The sequence below is a fragment of the Bos grunniens genome, chromosome 8 (genome assembly GCF_055505025.1).
Source record: "Bos grunniens cultivar Pamir isolate PY7600 chromosome 8, Bosgru_T2T1.0, whole genome shotgun sequence".
Taxonomy (NCBI): Eukaryota; Metazoa; Chordata; class Mammalia; order Artiodactyla; family Bovidae; genus Bos; species Bos grunniens.
In genome coordinates this window covers 107149261-107154805 of record NC_141172.1, presented here as the reverse complement: position 1 = coordinate 107154805, position 5545 = coordinate 107149261, and the positions used below count along the sequence as shown (strand labels likewise).

Genomic DNA, 5545 nt, shown 5'->3' with positions numbered 1-5545 from the left:
TCAGGCATTAGTGGATTAAAATAACAAGTTTTATTTCTCTTTCATTCTATTTGTGTGTCAAGGTTGACTCTGGTTGCTCAGGAACCCAAGACAATAGGGTGCGATCGCTTTGACCTTTGCTGATTCCTCTGCAAGAGGAAGAAAGAAGTCCTGGGGATTTGTGTTCTGCACTTGAATGTGCTGGTCTGGAAGCAACACAGATCACTTGGCAGACAGTGTGTGAGCCTAAACTGTGAGGGGCAGCAAGTAAAATCCTACCATTTGCACCAAGAATAGGTGGGAATTGAAGCCTTTGTCTAACAACACGATGACAAGCTGTGTGGTTTTTCTCCATAAAATTATTCTATCCTAACATATCATAATGTACTTATTTATTTGGTTATTGTCTTTCTTTCCATACTAGAATGTAGGTTCCCTGTAGGCAGATATTTCTGTCTATTGAGTTCACCTCTGTTTACTAAACACCCAGAGACAGTAGAACTCGGGCACAGCAGTTACTTATTAATATATGAAGGGAATATGGGTGATCAGCATAGGAATCATCATCAGCAGCAGCATTTCATCTTCATAATGGTGACCACATAAATTACATTTTCAAAGATAGTAAGTACTTAAAGAGGTATAGCCTAGATAATACAATGACAAATATGAAAAATAAGTATAAATGTCTAAAAGGCTTTAACTTAAAGTATTCTGAATCACTATTGCCATTCCAAACCCATAGTACTATTAATAATAAATACATGAGTTAGGGAGGTAGAATAGAGGAAAAAGTTCAAAATGGTGGTTGCGGCAGCTAAAAGGCAGACAAAGAAAGGGAAAAGCCCATGAAAAGAGGATGACAGAAAATTCTGAAGACTGGAGTGGGAACCTCTGGTGGGAAAAAACATACTTCCTTCCTCATCAACAGTAGGTACAAGCCCTGTTTTGCACAGGGCAGGTTCCAGGAGGAGGAGATAAAGAGTATAAAAAAGGGAAGACAAGTGGGGTTGAGGCCACTCCTTTGGGGTCGGCCTGCCCTCACCTCTTGAGCTAAAATAAAATCTTGAGCTGTAATACTGGTCCATTGTTTCAAATCTTTGCTGCAAAGAGACCAAACCAAGGGAAAGAAACACACTCACTTGAAAATATATCTGACTCAGCTATCGAGTACAAATGTGCTGGTATCAGGCAAACCCAAGTTTACATCTTGGCTGCCCAAATTATTAGCTCTGCGTTTTGGATTATAATGGTATTAATCCAAACCCTCTTTTTATGGGCTTCCCTGGTAGCTCAGCTGGTAACAAATCCACCTGCAATGTGGGAGACCTGGGTTCGATCCCTGAATTGGGAAGATACCCTGGAGGAGGACATGGCAACCCACCCCAGGATTCTTGCCTGGAGAATCCCTACAGAGAGATGAGCCTGGCGGGCTGCAGTCCATGCTGTCACAAAGAGTCAGACACGGCTCTATGATTTAGGTTATAAATCAATGGTATTAAACCAAACCCTCTTTTTATACATCAAACTCATCATTTTTTCATGGTGACTCAAAAGTGTAAATTCTCATGTATTTGAAATTATTGCTCTCTCTGCCATTTCTCTGATTCTAGGTTCTCTTCCAGGCCCTCCTGCTCTCTCTTGATTTACAGAAATACTTCAGCCCAATTTTCTCAGTGGTCCAAAGCAATTCCGGTAAATAATGTTAGCTGGATGCTGGCATCTTCTCTCTGATAATTAGCACACCCTGCTTTCCTCCACTGCAGCCTCCACTTCTTGGCAATATGTGACAGGTGGATAAAGTGAAAGTGAAGCCGCTCAGTCATGTCCAACTATTTGCAATCCCATGGACTGTAGGCATCTCCGTCCATGGGATTTTCCAGGCAAGAGTACTGGAGTGGGTTGCCATTTCCTTCTCCAGGGGTCTTCCTGACTCAGGGATCGAACCTGGGTCTCTCTCATTGTAGGCAGATGCTTCTATTGTCTGAGCCACCATGGACTTCATAAAGAGGTTTCATATAAAACAACAAGCTCTGAAAGGCAAAGCTGGGTAGAAGTAGGTTGTCTCAAATCAGAAAGAAGAGAGCTTCAAATCATCCACCATCCTTTCATAACCAGTTGTATGGTATGTGAAATTAAGAGAATAGAAAATGTTTTACCAGCAATACACAATGTTTTCCTCATGCACAAAGTCATCTTTGGCTTACTCAAGATCACTGAGCTGCACACTGCAGAAAGGTTTAAAACATTATACAGACAAAGTCTCTATTTATATGTTTGAAAACAATGGTAGTCAGGTTTTTTGTTTGTTTGTTTGTTTTTTGAGATGTAGGAAAGGGATGATGAGCTAAAGGTTAACTTTGCCACAGAAAAACACTTTTGTTGCTCTCCAAAGATAAGCAAAATTTGGGAACAAAGACTTTCTGATTAATCAGTTTCTAGCAATATCAACCCTTTAATTAGCCTATACAGCTAATAATTTTAAGAGGCAGATGGTACTAAATAGTAGCTAAAGAATGTGTTACCAAGGACATTTTCTTTAAGTTAAAAGCAAGGTCCTTGACTCACAAGATGTTTAATGCCCTCAATAGAATATATCTCCCCCTCACCCCTGCGGTTTCTTTCACTGGCCAAAATTAAGAAAAGCATAATTTATAAATCTGTGCTTATATGATACTTTCATTTGTTGAAAATTTATCTGTATGGTTTTCTCAACTGCAACCTACAAAAATAGGAAATTTACATGATATCTACCATAGCAGGACATAGCAGGACAGATGTAACTCCACGTATGACTAGATCAAGAGATTCAGCTGATGTTTTCACCACTTTTTTGGTTTTGCATCTCTCTGGAGTTTAGTCTCTCAACTGTGGTTTCTTCCATGTAACAGATTTTTCTCATGTGGTGGCAAAGATGGCCCTTGTCCACCTTAGACTTACCGGGGCCTTAGTGCCCACTATCTCAGAAAGAAGAACTGGCTCTTTGTAGATGGTTTTAGGTTTTTGATTGATCTGGCTTCAGCTATATTTCCATCTAGAGTTTAGCCAGAGTTTTCGAGTGTTCTGATTAGCCAGGCCTGTGTTATAGCCTCATCACTAACACCAGGCATAGATTTAGACACACTTGAAACTCAGCACTGAGAATTGGAGCAGGTTTTGTATGTAGGACAAATATATTTTCAGTACATTCTTTCATGAGATTATCATAACAGCTTCATGAGGAAAACATGGACAGAATTTCTAGAAGGGGTAAGTCAGGAAGCTAGAAAGTTCTAAGTCTAAAGGCCAACAAGTATTGATGTATTTCTGACTTTTCTAAATTTAGCTCTATGCCCTCAGTTAAACTATATAACTTATAATAATCTTAGTTCCTTGTCTCTAAAACTATTAATAATGCAATGTGCATGATTGTGGTATGCATTCAATTAGATATGAAAAGAAAAAAGAGCATTACATAGTATAATTATGCTATATAATAAACAACTTCAAATTTCAGTTCCTTACAACAAGTTTGCTTTTCAGTTCTATGGGTTGGCTATAATTCTGCTCTGATTGAGTGGACTTGGATCTTGGCTTATACATGTGTTCACATCTGCTCGACATGTATCCTCATTCTGTGACCAACAGCTACCTGGGGTATGTTCTTCCTATGGCAGATGGCACAAGCATAAGAGGATGAGGCAAACCACATAAACATACTTAATGACTTCTACTCACATTACACCTGCTGTCATCCCATTGGCCAAAAGAAGTCACATGGCCAAGCCCATCCCTGGAGTAGGCAAAACACTCTCCCTAGTCTGGTGAGAGGCACTGAAAATTACTTGGAAGAGGTTGTGCCCATATAACTCCCCTACAGAGAAGGAATGAAGGATTGGGAACATTAACCCAGTCTACCACAAAACCATAGTTGGCAATAAAAAAAATATTAGGTTCATCATTGCAATTCATCCTGGGGGTGGGGGCGGGGGAGCACTGTAGGATTTAGGATAGGGAATTTAAGATTAGGAAAAGTGCATGAAATTTCTTTATAGGCCATGATTCTGTACTCTCCCCTGCAACACTAGGCTTCCTAAGTAGCTTAGCTCTTGGCTTCTGACTCTACTGGTACTTGGCTTCTGGTCTTTGCATCTTGGCTTCACACCTCCAGAACCTGTTTCACGTGACCTGGATCTTCTCTCTTCTTGGCTCACAGTACGGCAGGGGATGTCTGTCACAGTCACTTCTGCAGCCACAGTACCTGCCACATAGGACAGGGTTGATAAATAGTCAGAAACTCATTTAAAAGAACAGTCACTCACGGCAAAGATGTAACCCACCCCAAATTCACACTTCCATTCTTCCTTACTAATAGTAAAATAAAAAGAATAGTAAATAGTAAATAGTAAAAATAAAATAGAAAGAGAGCAGCGAAGAACTAAATTAAAACTCCATTTTCTACCTTTCCATGTAGCCAAGGAGGGGCGCGGTCAATGAAATGCAAATGGACAGTATCAGCAAGGGCTTCCAGCTTAATTTTAAAAGGAGTTCTATCCCTTTGTCATTTCCTTTCTTCCTTCCTGCGACATAGACTTCAAGGTTGGAGTCCTAGTGGTCCTGTTGTAAACAGGGTTGTAAACAGACCCTAGAGATGGTCAAGTCCAAAGCTGAAAAGTCCAGGTCCCTGATGACTTTGTGAGCCCAGGACTATCAACCTCTGGATTTCTTTAGTGTGAGAGAAAAATGAACTCAATTTGTTCAAGCCATTATTGGAAAGAGGAGGTTCTAATGCTTGCACCTGAGCATAATAATATCATATGTTCCTGGTAGATGTTAATTGGATCTGATTTTGAAAGTGGAGATATAACTGGTTTCTCACTATAAAAGGATCAGAGGCAGAAGCAGAATCAAATCAGGATAAAGTGGTTTCCTCGGCCATAACTGAACAGAAAACCTTGACACAAGCAAGATTACATCGAGAGTTACCATCACCCCCCTTTTTTTTTCGTTTCTGTCCGCTATTGCTTATTGTATGCCTCCTATAGACATTTATGTACATTATCTAATTTATTTTAATTTTATTTTATTTTTAAACTTTACATAATTGTATTAGTAATTTAATTCTCAAAACAGTCCTTTCAAATACACCACATTATCTCTGTATTGTTGAATACAGTATTTACAGCAAAACAAAGGACAGATAAGTGATTGCCCAAGGCCATTTAAACAGATCCAAACGTAACTTGTTTACCTGTTAAATTCCACTGACATTTTAAACTCTGTACATAGTTTTTAACAGATGAAAATTGCTTGAAAAACAACCAAGTACATCAAAAGTAAAACAGTAATGATAATCTATGCTCCTAAGCACTGTGGTATGCTCTTCTTAACATGCTATGTCTTGAATAAGAGTGATTAGCCACCGAGGAATTTGGGTCAGTTTCTGTTCCAGATGATCAGGAATGAGGCCCAGAGCCACAGTACCCACTGATCACAAATAATAATAAAAATTAACTATAGTTGCAGCTTTCTCTGCTGCTGCTGCTGGTGCTGCTAAGTCACTTCAGTCATGTCTGACTCTGTGTGA

General features: G+C 39.5%; 1 long non-coding RNA gene across 1 annotated transcript; it reads right to left on the bottom strand.

Annotated features, from left to right (window-relative positions):
• Positions 1-3133: 3133 nt before the first annotated feature.
• On the bottom strand, positions 3134-4625 carry LOC147367885 (uncharacterized). Its single transcript, XR_015169339.1, has 2 exons — positions 4421-4625; positions 3134-4219 (listed from the first exon to the last, which is right to left on the bottom strand). It is a non-coding gene; the product is annotated as an uncharacterized LOC147367885 (long non-coding RNA).
• Between the last annotated feature and the right edge of the window lie 920 nt (positions 4626-5545).